The 16329-nt window shown below is 32.0% G+C and overlaps 1 long non-coding RNA gene across 1 annotated transcript; it reads right to left on the reverse strand.

Moving 5' to 3' along the window:
* Positions 1-5546: 5546 nt before the first annotated feature.
* On the reverse strand, positions 5547-7108 carry LOC143540962 (uncharacterized). The gene is made up of 3 exons (XR_013136675.1): positions 6794-7108; positions 5865-6026; positions 5547-5773 (listed from the first exon to the last, which is right to left on the reverse strand). It is a non-coding gene; the product is annotated as an uncharacterized LOC143540962 (long non-coding RNA).
* Between the last annotated feature and the right edge of the window lie 9221 nt (positions 7109-16329).

Raw genomic sequence — 16329 nt, forward strand, 5'->3', positions numbered from 1 at the left:
ATACTTTCTTTCATCACCGCAATTCACAATTAAGCACTCATTAACATATATAAATTGATTTTAAAAAATTGCCAAAAGAATTAAACATATACCACATGATGTGATGACAACAACTAAAATAGCTTTTATAAAGCATAAACGTAATAAATTTGAAGGATGCATTTTGTTAATCACATATCAGACATCTTAATTAGTTATATAATAGTGTTAGATTAGATGCATGCATGAAAAATAGACGTTTTATATTACTATAAACATGCAGTTAGCATGATCCCCATAACATGGATAATTAAGGCCTCCTAGTTGAAATGTGATATAACGAAAGAAACAACAATTTGTTATTAGTAATTAAACTAGTTTGAGACCTGTGTATTATACGAGTAATTCATAAAAATACAATATTTAATAAATAATTGAAATACAATAGACAATAAACCTATCAAACACTGTTAATACACAATCATTTTACAATAGTCTTTACAACAATTTGAAACAAACATGTTTTTATTTTCTGAAGAGGTAATCTCATTTCTCATACCTAAGGTATATCATGTATGAATAAATCTACCATTTCTTGAAACCTCTCTTCTTATTTAAAATCGTGGTGTAACGTATAACCTCCCCTGTTTCGGTCATGGAATAGATGAAATAAATTGAAAAAAAAAAAAGAATTTTTGTTCAAGAATGAAATCTTGTTGGAACCGTCTACACTACACGACTATGAATTATGGTATATTTCTTAAATCATAATTTGATGTTTTGAATTTTTAACCAGTTGAGCTCTTTAGCTAACATCGTTAGATTTTTGGTTACATTCAGAAAGACATTTTGGTCAGTTTACATCTAAAGGACTACTTAGAGGATCTGCGGTTTCTTATCGCGTTTATATATTTTGACTTATTAATTTGTTTGCCATTTCTATTAGCTTTTTATATTTTATGTATAACAAACAATAGACCTACAAGTACAGGTGTTCATCAGGTCAACCTAATCAGGTTTCGGGATAATTGGGTCGGGTTATTCGGGTTTTCTATTTTAATAAGTAACTCGCAACCCAAACCAGTTAAGGTACATGAAATCTTCTTTCTTCATCATTATTTGTTTCTTTGGTGGTCCATATTCGGATATCCGAATTTTGAATTATCCAAAAGTTATCCGAATTACAAACTAATTACAAATATTTCGGATATCCGAATTATCCAAAAATTATCCGCAATATCCGAAAAATTATTCGAAATATCCGAATAACTATCAAAAAAATATAAAATTATCCGAAATTTATAAATAATAATTAGTATTTAATAATTAAAAGAAATATATAGGATATTTCGGGTATCCGAAAAATTTCAAAATCACTATCAAAATCTAAAAATTTGAATTAAGATTTTTTTAACACCCCTAGGTCCATATAGTAACATTTTGATTTGATATTGGATGCGACTCAAAAGACCCTTTTGCGATTGCAACTTGTTTAAAGAAAAAGGATTTACTAATATAATTAAATAAAACGTTTATCAAAACGAATCTGATTTGGGCCTTGTTAGGTTCTTTGGGGCTTTGGGCTAGTGCTACACTTTTGGATTTGGATTCTGTCAGTGCCAATTTGCCATCAATTCATGTAAATAAGTTATACTAGTATTTATCTCTGACAAACATAAAAGGCTCAAATTATTTAAAAAATTATATTTTAATAATCCAAACTATGATGACTGATTATAATTCATATCGGCAATATGATTAACGGCACTCCTAATTTTCAGTTTTGTTATTCAGAGCAATGACCACTCTAGTGGCAAATAACCTTGTACGCCCCTAACTTTTATTTATGTTCTTTCAAAACAACTGACAACGGTTTTATAATTATAAAAAAGTCAGTCAATTGTTCATCAGTGACAAGTGGAACTACTAATCTGAAAGAGTGCGTGAGATTGTTTTTAACAACAAAAGTAAATGTTACGAGGTTGAGACATTCAAGAAGATCTGAGTTAACCATAGTCCATATTCATACGAATACGTGCAATCATGGTGATATAATCAAATATTCATGATTTTATTAAGAGTAAACTGCGGTTTTTGTTCCTATGGTTTGTCCAAATATGAGGTTTTAGTCCAATAGTTTTAAATCTGCGATTTTCGTCTCTGTGGTTTCATTTCACTTGCAATTAAACCCGACCCTACTAACTCCGTTAAGTCTGACTGTTAAATCCATCAGCGTGCCCCTCACGTTAGGGCAATTTTGTCCTTTTTTCCTCCAAATACACCTTAGCCCCTCACGCAAAGGGGCTTACTAATTAGGATTGGGGTTTATTTGGGGATAAAAATGACAAAACTGCCCCTCATGTGAGGAGCACGCTGATGGGTTTAACGTCCAGACTTAACGGGGTTAGTGGGTTAGGTTTAATACTTTAATTGCAAGTGAAATGAAACCACAGCGACGAAAATCGCATATTTAATACTGTTGGACTAAAACCACAAATTCAGACGAAACACATGGACAAAAACCGCAATTTACTCTTGTATTAATGACAATCAAACTTTGTAAGGGGATTAGATCAACATAACACTTACTCAATAAACAAGATTAAATCATAGTTCTAGCTTTAACCGGTGGTTAATAGAGTATATTTACATTCCTTTCAACAAATTTATTGACAATTAGGGGCGTAAAAGCACAAGAAAACGACTGCTTTATATACGCGTATTAGCTAAAAAGTTTAACCAACCAAAGCGTCAACGAACGCCTTTGAACACGTCCATGTTAGCAAATAGTAATCGAAAGGACAGGTTGTTGTGTTTCATATCAAATTATTGGACTCTTTAGTGGAATGTTTAACCATATTAACCTTTATGATATATAAAATACAAAAGGTTGAATAGCAGCATTAAAAGATAGACCATGGCCAAACTGCCATCAAACTCATACATATTATCTTATGGCTCAAATCTGCCCATCATTTCATGGGTACAATTATAATAAAGAGTTAAAAATATAGAATATTAAACGTAACTTAGTAAATAAATTAAAAAAAACTTAAATAATTTAATTAATAATTAATCAAGCTTTTTTGGTGGCAATTTTGTCTGCCACCAGACTCAAAATAATCCGCTTACAAACAAAACACACGACTTTAAATAAGAAAAGGACGAAACATAATGCTTGCCATGAGCCCCGTGTTTGATTTTCTAGTTTCTTCATTGCTCTGAAATGTAATTTTATATTATTAGATATATATAAAGTCACGTTCAGTTAAAAATCAATTTATGTGAAGAAACACATAAATTATATAGCATGCATGATAGAGGAGAAAGAGGTATTTAGTTTATGTGGTATAATCACTGGTGGTACTGAGGTGGCCTTCAGTGGTCTCGCTGAAACACTACGCCCCTACCCTCATACCACTGATGACGGAGTTTCAATGAGCCAGCCCACGGAAGCCAGCACCACAGCTAATCACAATTATTTCCTTTCCTTTTTTGATTTCATCTTCATATCTTTGAATTTAAATAATATAAATAAATAAAATGATGTAGAATCGATTATAGCGTATATATGTTGAATTGTAGAGTCGAAGAGTAGATGAAAAGCTTAAGTGGTGTTGATATGACAAATGATCCAGAGTAATTAAGAGCAGAGTATAACACATAACCATTTATTAGGCTTGTATGATAATGATAAACATAGTTAAAGATACAATATCATCTTATATCTTATAGTTAAAATAATATTTACAAATGCATAAATATTGAGTTATGTTACCTTAATTTGCTTTGTATGAGCTAGTGTATTTGTAATCAGGACCGACTCAATAAATGTGGAGTCTTAAATCAAAATAAGATATTGAGGTTTTTTTATGACAATTGTTAAGAAAAAAAACGGTTTATTACAAGTTTTGAACCCATGACCTATACCTTAAACCTTCCACAATGCATTGTATTTATAGTGTATTTGGAGAGGTAGAGGTGATGTGGAGTGTGACATGGAAGAGAGAGTGTGTGTGTGTTAAATCCTTGGCTACGTGCGCCATATTTAAAGAGAGAAAGAAATTGTGAGTAGTGGGCATTAAATGTAGAAAGAAAAAGATGGAAGAGATTGAGTAGTGGGGTGATGTGGCAAAGATTTTTGCTAAGTATTTTAGCTTGCATCGGGGATAGTCTTAGTAGTAACCAAGCCTACCATCATAATAATACATCGTTTTGAATTTACTTTACCCATTATAATATGTCTATATATAATATTTTATTTTTAGACTTGGAGGCCTTAATTAAGTGTGAGTCTAAAATCCTAACTTATTTTCTCCGGTCCACGGGCCAGCCCTGTTTGTAATGTTACATCAATAAATTTATTTACAAAGTTCATATATATGGCTACTCTTATAAGCATGTCATTTAGTAAGTTTTTTTTAATCATATTTTGTGTCTAGTTTTATCAATCATAAAAATTATCTTTGTGTATAACAAAAATTAAACAATAAGCGTTTATTTTTTATATATATCTAGTAACATATATAGAACCAATAAATTTTAAAAATTTATTTCCTAAAAAGTTAGCCAAGACAAAACTAGACGCCATTAGCGACCCGACAAAGATTTGCATGAAACCACAATAATCTTTATCTAAAGTCCAACAGCACATGAGACACCTAGTAACTACGCCTTCATATTTTATTCCCTCTTCACACTTGTTTCTACTTATTACTTTTTTTCTTTTGTTATTTCAAAAGTTGATCGATCATACAATGTATTAATATTGATATCGGTCATTAATTATAAAACATAAATATAAATCAGAAACAGGAAACACCTGAGTTTTATATCAAAAGTTTTTCTTTAATTATATTATAAGTAATAAAACGCTGGTTAGTGTTGTTCGTTTAACACAGCTTAGCATTACATAAGCAGATGTTTTATTATACTAAACGATGAACCCTGACACACACACACACATATATATAAGAATATGTGTTCTCTCTCTTGAAGGTGTACGTTTAAACATTGGTTAGGTGGATATAGGATTAGAGTATTAGTTGTTAAAAAAATGGTTATACTTCGATCATAGACGTAATTTGAATATTAATTGTTCTTCAATTTTTAAGTTGGGGTTTTCAAACTATATTTAGCATATAATTCATAAAAAATTTAAAAAGTGCATAATGCAAAAGTAAATATAAGCTTTGAATTTCTTTGTTTTTTATATATTTGTACATGACACATTAAATATATAATTTATAATGATAAAAGGACATATAGGCCTAATTTTTCATCACAAAATCAAAGCTTAGATATGTGGGGTTCCTCCACCAACTAATTATATACATCGATCCCTAGAAAAAAGATGGTTTAAGTATAAAGCTAAAATTTCATCTTTCCATATCATCAATAAGTGTTTTATACAACCAATTAATTCTTCAACCTTCAAGCATAAATAAAACCAAAATTTCCATAAATATCTAAATGTAAGTTTTCTTGTAGTTTGCTGGGAAACAAATATATCATTATGTAGAAATTAAATAAGTTTTGTATAATATCAACATAATGGAGCTCTTTGAGGAACACCCTTCTTCCTTTTATGAGCTACACTCTTTTTAACCTTTAAACTCGAAATTAACCACGAGTTACGTTGAGTATTTTCATCAACCGAGTCGAGCGACGAAGAGAATGATGATTCATTTTCAATCGTAAGTACTTCAAAATCATAATTTTCTTTACAAAAGGAGTACGGCACCATTTTGTTACATTCTTGTTTTTTAAAGTCTTCGACAACTACCATCGATACCTGAAGCATTTGATATTGTAACTTATAAACTAACTTAAACGTAAATAAACATACTTTTTTATATTTAAAATAGGGATATACGGATACACACCTTGCAAGCAATAGAACAAAAGCGATTCGGGTCATCTTGAATATGCCTTCTACAAGCTTCACAATATGCTCCATAAATTTTTGATTTTGATAGTTTCGAGTTTTTATTATGTTTAGGTCGAGGATTCAAATGCACCGCTTTTTCACCATTGATTTTGTACGTCTGTATACGAGTTAAAGATTGATTAACGCCAATTCAATTATTGAGTACTAAGAATTTAAATTTCAAGATTTGAGTTAATACAAGCTAATTATGAGAAAAAGAAAGATGTTTACAATTGGATGATTGCATTAACTAAGAAAATCCATCTAATTGAAATAGAACTAATATGATCAACTAATTATCCATTTTGTTTCACATGATTTAAACCCTCATCACTTGTATGGACACCTTTATTCAACTCATTGTAACATTAAGCCAATCTATCCTAGATTCCTAGTTATTCCTCAAATCATAAATCTTAACAAATTCCAAATTCTTGAAACTTCACATTTTAAATTAAAATTAAAACCAACCAATTAACACATAAGAACAATATTTAACTATATTTAATCAATTCAAAAAAGAAAAATCAAACAAAGAGAAATTAACTTAATTCATCAACCTAAGATTGAGACAACTAATAGCATTAAATCTTACATGGATCAAGAAATCCAACCGTGTATTAAACAATTATTCAATATCCATATTCATAATCATGATCATCATAAATCAACTTTAATATCAGAAAAAAACAAAATTATAACAAGTTGGTCGTTTAAGTGTTTCGAAAATAGCTAAGATCAAACAAACTTGAGTAAACTTGTAGGTTGATAAAAATGATTCAATTTATAAGGAAAATTCGGAGTTTAGATGTCTGAATTCGCTACAGGGTTCGTATATTAATAGTAATAACATACAAATTAATTGTGAAAGCTAGAGAAACATACTTGAATATTGGAGCAATCAAGATGTTTCTGAATATCTTGAAGACGAACAACGTCATGGTAAACATATCGGCAAATTTGTAGACGACGGTGGTGGCAGCAGCACGAAGGTTTAAAACTTGCAACACAATGTTTGCATAAACAAAGGTTGCAATCAATACAAAACACATTCTTTTCATTCTTTCTCATGTTCCAATGATCAATACAAGCCCCAAAAAACTTGCTTTTCAAAAGATTAAAGATCCATTTGCAATCTTCAACTTTGCTCTTTAACTTTAGCTCTTGTATGATCATCATAGCCAAAGTAATAAACGTTACAAATATTCAAAACAACTTGAAGCATATATATATATATATATATGATGAAATGAAAAAAAAATGTGTGTTTTATGAGGGAAAAAGGAGACGAGAGAGTGGAGACATTAACTTTTGAAGGATGGGTTTAAATAAAAGAAATAGACAAAAAGAAAATGAGAAAATTATACTTATATGTTAAAAAATTAATTAATAATATTGTTAAAAATTAATTAGGATCATCCATTTTTAAGTAATGAATCATTGCTTTATTTATTACAATTATCCGGTCAAAGTTCTTTTCATCATACATTTTCACACTTTAGAAATTTTATTTTTATATTGTCTATTTGAACTAATTGTATATATTGTAGAAAATATTATAAATGATTTTCTAACTACTAAAACACGTTATTAAAGTGACCAAATATCAATAGATATTTAGTTCAATGGTATCTGAGTGTGTAATAAATGTTTTCCTTTTTTAAAAATTATTGGTTCAAATCCCACTACAAGTAGATCGAGTAAATTTAGAAAATTAGAAATGGTTTTTTGTTTAACAACTAATATTATTTTCAGCATGTCATAAATGAGTCTAGAAGTCATAACCTTTTGGTTGATGGCCATATACATTTACCACTAGACCAAATTAGTTTCGTAAACCTCAAAGGGTTCAAAAGTTAACATGAACGAAAGGTGACGAAATGTTTATTGATATGCCTAATTTTTATATTAATTTAACATGTTATAGTGGTGTTAATCAATCAGTAACAAATTTGTTCTTATATTTTGAATTAATCATATTTATTATGGGGAAAGTGAATACGGTGCTGTCATACACTTAATCTTAGACGGAAAACCTTTCAAAACTAGGTTGTTTTGATTAAAAGTTACCAAAATGAATTTGAAATTTCCATATATATCTTTTAGTTATTATTATTTTTTTTCATAACTCTTCTACCAAATTGAGCTTTACTAGAAAATCCATGTAAATAAGAATTATGAGATTATTTTTATCATTACACAAGCATAGCCTTGACTACTTTCAAGAACCAATTAAATTATAAAGTATGAATATTTTTGTGATTTAAGAATTTCAATTTTGCAGTTGCGAGCACTCTTCAATCGTGCTTAGCTTCCTGCTCTGCATCTAATATCATATAGGGTTTGGTTTTCTATTGCTTCTATTCTTTTTCAATTTTAATGAAAGTAGTCAAGGCAATATTTGTGTAATGATAAAAAATAATCTCATAATTCTTATTTACATGGATTTTCTAATAAAGCTCAATTTGTTAGAAGAGTCATGAAGAATTAAAAAAAAGTAAAAGATATATATGGAAGTTTCAAATTAATTTTGGTAACTTTTAATCAAAACAACCTAGTTTTGAAAGGTTTTCTGTTGAAGGTTAGGTGTGTGGCAACACCGTATTCATTTTCCCCATTTATTATTTAGTTCAACCACATGGTAAAATATTAAATGCATTTAATTAAAATTAGTAATATAATTACAACAAACTAATGTGTTTACTGTTGCCAATGAGCTTTTAGCTCAACTGGCATGGGAGAAAAAATAAAGATTTAGACTAAAGACTACAAGGTTTTAAGTTCGAATTCGATTCTAACCGGATTTTTATCGCAATAATCTTTCAGGTGGCGGGTTTTTCCCGAAACAGAAGATAATCGGCTTGGGCTATCCAACGATTATTTGTGATCGCAGATGTATAGGGTTGTCTTTTTCTATTGATTACCCAGATATACATAGTTGGTCATTCAAAAGGAAATGCGTTTACTGTTAGTTACAAAATTTATATGTTACTAGAGGTGGGCAATAAGCCGGTTAACCGAACCAACTCGAAAATCGAACAGTAATCGAACCGGTTTGAAACCGATTGAAACCGTAGGTTCGGAACCGGCTTTTAATTTTCACCACTACCGAACCGAATGCGGCCAAATACTGGTCAAAACCCAAACCGAAACTAATTGTAACTTGATCAAGAAAAAGATTCCAACCCGAACCGAACCAATCATAAACCGGCTTAACTTTTGTTAACCAAACCGAATCGGTTTCAACCCAAACTGGTTTTAAGTTTGAAACCGGTTTGTGCACCTCTATATAAAAAGTGGGAGTTATATAAAAAAGGAGATATAAAAATAGTAAAGTGGGAGTTATTTGGGAACATTGAACACGTGGAGACATATCAAACCAATCAATTTTTGAAAGACAATCAAACAAAAGATTTGGGCCGTAGATTGCGCACTTTACGGCGGCGCCGTTTTGCCTCCCCAAAATAAGTGAATCCATAAAAATAAAAGTTCCGTTTCATAAAACTTAAAAATCATTTCACTTTTTGTTTAATTAATATTTAATTTAATTTATTAGTGTATATTGTCATAGTATACTCTAACACCTGTTAACTTCGTATACGCATCACATCACTCACTTTTCTCTCTTTCACTGTATCTCACCTAAAGGGAATGGTTTAATCCATAATTACTAACAAATAAATTAGTAATTAATACATAATTGATACATATTGTTCATTTTAACCCGTCAAAAACATTATCCATGGGCCTTTTTATTAAACTTAACACTAGTAGGTTTAATGCATATATAAAGTATCATGTTATCTTAACTTATGTTGGGCGTTAGAGTATTCCCCATGACCTAACCTTAAAGACAAAAATTAAGGATATAGGTTTCTACTATTTGATGGGTTGAACTTTTGAACTTGAACATAGTTGTGTAGTATGAAGACTTAAACTTGTGTAATTTGAATACAACATGTTTAATGCATTTATATAAACGTGTCAAATTGGTAGATGAATAGTAATCTAATTGTAAGCATGTTTATGTGTATGGTAGGCTGCATTTAAATGGGTCGAACGTAGGGATGAACTCGGGATGGTATCGGTACCGACTGGTACAAATCCCTAAAATCCGGATCCTGAATTTCGAAAATATTTGGTACCGGTACCACTACCGAAATGTTATGTTCAGTACCGTTATTAGTTCGGTGCCGGTATGATGGTTGGGTAAAAGTTAGTTATTATTATATATTAAATAGTTATATTTAGGTTAATAAATGGATAAACATTGGTACTTCAAGCATTGTTATGTGTTTTTAGGACATTGGAAGTTAATGAGCTTAAATGAGTTAATTCAGAGCCATCCAGATGAAGATTAAGCAAGCCTCGAGAAGATGGAAGTATGGGGAAACATGTATTGAGGGTTAAGAAGGATTCGGGAGAGGATTGGATGAGATATATGAAGCCGAAGCAAAAACTGAACAAGATGGGTTACCAAGAAAGTGTGTTTTAGTAAAACGGGCATATCTTGGCCTAGAAAATGAGTTACAGAATCCATAATATATGAGTTTCATGTTTCTCGACGAGAGGAATCTAAATTTGAAGTCAGTTGCATCTTCGCGTATTGCGAAGATGCTCAAAGTCGGCTAAAGTTAGGTTTTTCACTATATAAACGATTTTTCAACCCTATTCGGCTAATTACGACTTCCAGAGACAAAAGAGGCTGCTTAGGACGATCTTCCACCATTTCAAGGCTTCCGGTTCATCTCGGGTTTGCATGTTCATTAAGATAAGTGACATAATAGATATGTCGATGCTTGGCTAAGTTCTTTGTTCATTCTAGGCTAGGTTTTTGTGTATTTTAACTTTTGACCAGATTATAATACTTAAGGTTTATGAGCTTGATTGAGTTATTGCTTTGGTCTTGCTTAATTATTGATTGATTATTTAAACAACTTGTGTTTGGGATTATTAATTGATGCATTATTTGTTTGGTTGTGTTCATCAACATTTAGGGTTTGAGCTCTTGTGTCATTGATTAGTTATCATCAAATATTGTTTATTCATTGGTTTTAACAAACATAAGTTGGTAATTAGGTAAACCGAGTTCAATTGTGTCATCAATTCGGTTAGGGTATCGTTTGACATCACAATCAAACTATTAGGTTTAGTAATTACTACGTAATCAAGGGAATCTGGGATAAAGTTGAATATCACATTAACCGAACCTAGAATGAATGCTTTTTAATTAATATTGTTTACAAATCTTTTTAAGTAATAATTAGTCTTAATTAAATATTTTTATAAAAACCGCTTGACATCGTCTGTCCGCTTAGGTTAAATAATTAGTTATAAATTAAATAAACTTGCACTTTCCTTGAGTCCCTGAGGAGACGACCTTACTTACCCGTACTTATTATAGGTATTTAAGTCTTAAAATTAATTGTTTGAGTAGACCGCGACAGCCTACGTCAGTACCGGTATTTCATTCAAAATTTGGGAAATACCAGTATCGTAATGATACCGAAAACTCAAAACTTGATACCGACTGCACCAAATCGGTATCGAATTCGGCACCAATAGTCACTAATACTGAAAACGTTCATCCCTAATTGAACAGGTTGGTGGATCGATCTATTTAATTATTTAGGTTAGCATGTAAAGATGTTTAATTAAACGTGTTTAACATTTTGGCATAACACAACCCGTTTAATTCAACCGAGCAATCAAAATATGCAGGCCCCGCTCTTAGGGTGTGCCAAGTGGGCGACTGGCCGGGGCACGTTTTTTCGGGGGCATAATTTTTAAAAAAATTTCTGATTTTATATATGTAAAATACCCGAATGTTTATAATCCCACTATTTTTATAACACACAAACACCTTTTAAACTGATTTTTTTAAAGTACCCGAAGACTTATAGGCCCACTCAAAATTGAAAAAGGCCAGGTACTTTTAATTAATCAATATAAGTTAAATAAGTAAATAAAAGAAACGTATAGGCGGGATAACAACAAAGTCGGCTTCGAACACCAAAAGTCACGAGAGCATCTGCATAAATGAGTTTTTCAAAATTATAGTTATTAAAATCCTATTTACGATCCACAATGCCCCATCAACTGGTTGGCGATGATAGCTATCGAGAACGGTTAGAGAGCATAAACTGTGAAGAATTGTTTCACTAATTTGTTATCAAAAATGTTAGGAGAGCTTCACAAATTCATTAGCTATTAGCCTATTCAGTGTGTCATAAACTCATTCTAATACCATGATTTTGCTAATTGTTATGTTTATCGCTATAACTTTAAGGGTACGTTTGGTTGAAAGTAATGGAATGAAGGGGGAATGTAATGAGAGAAGGAATGTAATTGACAAGTGAATGAAATGGACCATTACATTACTTTGTCTTGTTTGGTTAACCTTTGAAAATAAAATGAATTATTACCTTATGTTGTTTGGTATAAAAAAATTGTAGAAATGAAATAGAAATAATAAAAACACTCCTATCTCAAAATTCTTCAAAAAAAAAAAAACTACAATGGCGACAGTGGTAGCTCTGGCGACGAACATGGTGGTGGTGGTGGTGACGACAGGGGTGGCGATGGTCAAGCGGTGGTTGCATTGGTAGTGATGGCAATGGTAAGGTGGTGGTGGTCAGGCAACAACAGTGGTGGTGGCGGTGATGGTCAGGCAGCAACGATGACAATGGCTGCGGAGGTTACGACGACGTTGTTAGCAGCGGTGGCGACGGCGGCGACGGTGGTGGTAAGGTGGTGGTGGCGGTGACGACGGTGGTGGCGGCGGTGCCGATGGTAGTTGTGGTGATGGTTGTTAGGTGGTGGTGTTATTGAGAAAGTAGGGTGAGGGAGGCATAGAATGAAAAAAAAAAGAAGGGGGTTAGGAAGGAATAGTTTTGATGGAATGTGATTCCATGTGTAATAGATGATTCCATTCCATTGAGTGACCAAACACCAATATTATCATTCCCACACAATGAATCATTTCATTCCCCATGTCATTTCTACATACCAAACGCCACCTGATGGATGTATAAAAAATGTGTTTACATTACTTAATACGCTAAGGTTTAAGGGACATATTTTTCGGCTCGGCCGAGGTACATGAATTCTCAGAGCCGGTCCAGAAAATATTGTCCATTTATTAAATAAGTTTAGATCTAACAGTACAAACTCGATAATTGTCGTCCTAACCGAAATTATACAAATTGATTTGGAAGATTATGCACTCAATAATCATTATCCCTTGATATTTTCACTGGTTAAACGTTTTACCCGATTTGGAATAGTCCAAAAATACAACTTAACGTTCTTTAATTTGGATTTTATTTCAATTCTTTACATGCATTTTCAAAAGTAACATCGGGACTTTTGATCCAACTTCTTTCGGTGGACATTAGTACATAGAAAATAAGAAATTAATTATAAAGTGAATCAAAGAATATTAAGTAAATCGTTATTTTATTTACTCTCTCTCAATTTGGGGGAAAAATTATACTATAACTAGTGTTAGGCGATGATAAACCCAAACTTTGTCGGTGCAGGACGTTGAGGCGGTATGTCGACGCGCATTCGGTCGGTTTCGGTTAAGTGCATTATAATACCATAACTAAAAACCAGAGGTGGGAAAAAAAACTTGTTTAGGACCCAATCCTAACCCGACCCGTGGGTACGGACTGGGTTTTGGGTTTCTCCCCGGAACCGGAACCGAAACCGGGAATATCCGGTCAAAACCCAGTCCTACCTGAAACCTAAAAAAATCCAAAAACCTGGTCCAATACCCGACTAACCCGAAACCGATTCATACACGACCTTATTTTGACTTATGTTGACCATATCTAGACCGGTTCCGGTTCCTAAAAATACCGGGTTTATACATCTCTAATCCACAACAGGCATCTGATGAGCCCTTTTGTGAGCCCGAGTGGCATCCAAAGGCGCTTGTGGGTCTCCGGGAAAGAGATTAATGCAATAAACATGTAAAATAAATAAGAATTTTAAACAAATATATTAGAATTAGTTAATCATATACCTATTTCATTCACTAATACTACTATCATTTCAAGTAACTTGACATTATTTTGGTTGAAAGGTGAATTTGTTTTAGACGTTCATAACCATAAAGTTAAAAGTTATAATCATGATCGTCAAAGCTCAACTAATAAAGTGGAGCTGCCAAATTAATAATTGCTAAAACTGTGTCATCGGACTTTGTTGCCCCAGATTCATCCTTTAATATTACACCAATTGTATTGACTGGACTAGGCTTCGGATAAAGTCTATGCTCGCTCACTTAACCCTATTGTGGATAAAGCCCCTGCTCGCGAGCCATAAATAACCAAGCCTTCACCTTTTCTCCTTTCGCTGGCGCTAGTGGACTCGCGGGAGGCCAACGCACCACCGCCCGTACTGGGGGTGTTGTGGCGTTCGCAACTGATGTGGCCGCGCTACTCTTGCTCGCACACTCACCTACCACAACAGGTAGTCTATAGCTTGATTAAGCAAACCAACAACAGGTAGTCTATAGCTTGATTAAGCAAACCAAGCCCAGTCATGAGATCTAGTTAATTATTAATACAGTTCTATAAAGCACAAACTTTATTATTGTTCATTTCACGTTTTCTATATGTCGGGTATATTATTTCAATAGTAACAACAAGACAAGTTTTCAAGTTCATTAACGTTTCACAGCATATGGTTTTATTGCTATGTTTTAAGAATCAGATCTGACAACAGGCCTGTTGTTTTACCGGTCCACTGGGCAGACCGGATGACATCATAAATAATATCAAAGTTAAAATCTATAAATATTTTTATCTAACATAAAACAAAATACGAGTATCTTATAGTTCATATTAGGATTCAGGCTTCACGGCAATTTATTATGGTTAGAAGATCACCGCTTCAGTTTGTTTGTTTTGGCTCTAACTTCTTGCTGGTTTGCCAATTTTAATGAAAGTTATCATTAAAAAAAACAATATAAAAAATAAGTAAAATTTTACAAGTCTAAAGCGTATATACAGTTGTACACTATTAAAAGAGTGTAGCATATAACAGTCTTTTTATTTTTATTTTTATTTTTTTTAGTATTGAATAAAAACTTGTTATTTTTATTGTTTGATTTAAAGCTCAATAAATGAGGTTAAATCTAGTAAGATGTTATGAGCCCATCTAAGCTCAACCATATAGCCCATTTTAACAGCCCAATCCAATGGTCCGACTAACCCTTCATACAACATTGTCTTCTAGTATTTCAGTTGTTATTGGTAATCATTTACAAACAAAATTAATAGAAACTAATTCTATATCTGTGTATTGGTGTTTAGTTGTGAAAGTACCAATTCACAAAATAAGAAATGTATATTGATCAATTACAAGAAATAAAATGAATATGGTCATTCATATAATTGTGGAGACATATAATAACAAGAATGTATACAACCAAGCTTTTATAAAGTATATAAAATATTAACAACAAAGCTTCACACTAAAAGTATAAACCATGTATACATTCCTTGCCTTTGAAATCTTAATTTGCTATGATAGATGAGAGATACTACCATTGTATGTTCTTTAGATAGATGTGAATTTTTCAATGTTATAATTAGGGGTGTACGTTGCGCGGTTCGGTGTGATATTGGGCTAAAACCAAACCGAAAACCAAAACTTTGGTTTTTGGAATTTTAAAACTATCCGGTTTCGCTTTATCGGTTTTTACCATTTGAGCCTTGAAACTTTTAGGCCGAAAAGAAAGTTTGTCAAAAATAATGAATCTAGATAGAAATAATTTGTTAATTATTAGCTAATAGATTATTATACATTTGACCAAAAGTATTTGAGTTACGTATATATTAAATTCTTATAAATTACTTAAAATAAAAACTAAAAAGATAAAAAAACCAGAAATTTGGTTCAGTTCGGGTTTTTTCGGTTTTTGTTACATGCAAAACCAAAACCAAAACTGAAGTTTAGTTTTTACATATACATAAAATCAAACCGTCAGTTTTTGTTTTGATCGGTTTTTTCAGTTTGAATTTTTCTGTTTTTTCGGTTTTGAATCGGTTTTTTCGGTTTATTGCACACCCCTAGGCCCTAGTTATAATAAAATATTTTGAAGATCACAAATATCCGAAAGTACAATTTATTAAAAGCATTAATAACTCCATCATGTTCATGTTTTTGGCAAATACTTTGAACTTAAGTTAATGGCAAAGTAATTCCAATATTAAATTTCGAGGACAGAAAAAGTAGGTTAATTTTCTTAAAAATATTCTACTTGCCCTGTACGATTTAATAAAAAGTGGAAACATATTAACTAAACACGTTTAAATGGTTGGAAGGTTAATGATGGTTTATAAACGTCGGTCGTTCATGAGCACGATATCAGATCGTTAAAATCTTGGATTAAGTGAGTTCGTGTCTAA

The sequence above is a fragment of the Bidens hawaiensis genome, unplaced genomic scaffold (assembly GCF_021521415.1).
Source record: "Bidens hawaiensis isolate Kalapana, Puna unplaced genomic scaffold, B.hawaiensis_p1.1 tig00012418_1, whole genome shotgun sequence".
Taxonomy (NCBI): Eukaryota; Viridiplantae; Streptophyta; class Magnoliopsida; order Asterales; family Asteraceae; genus Bidens; species Bidens hawaiensis.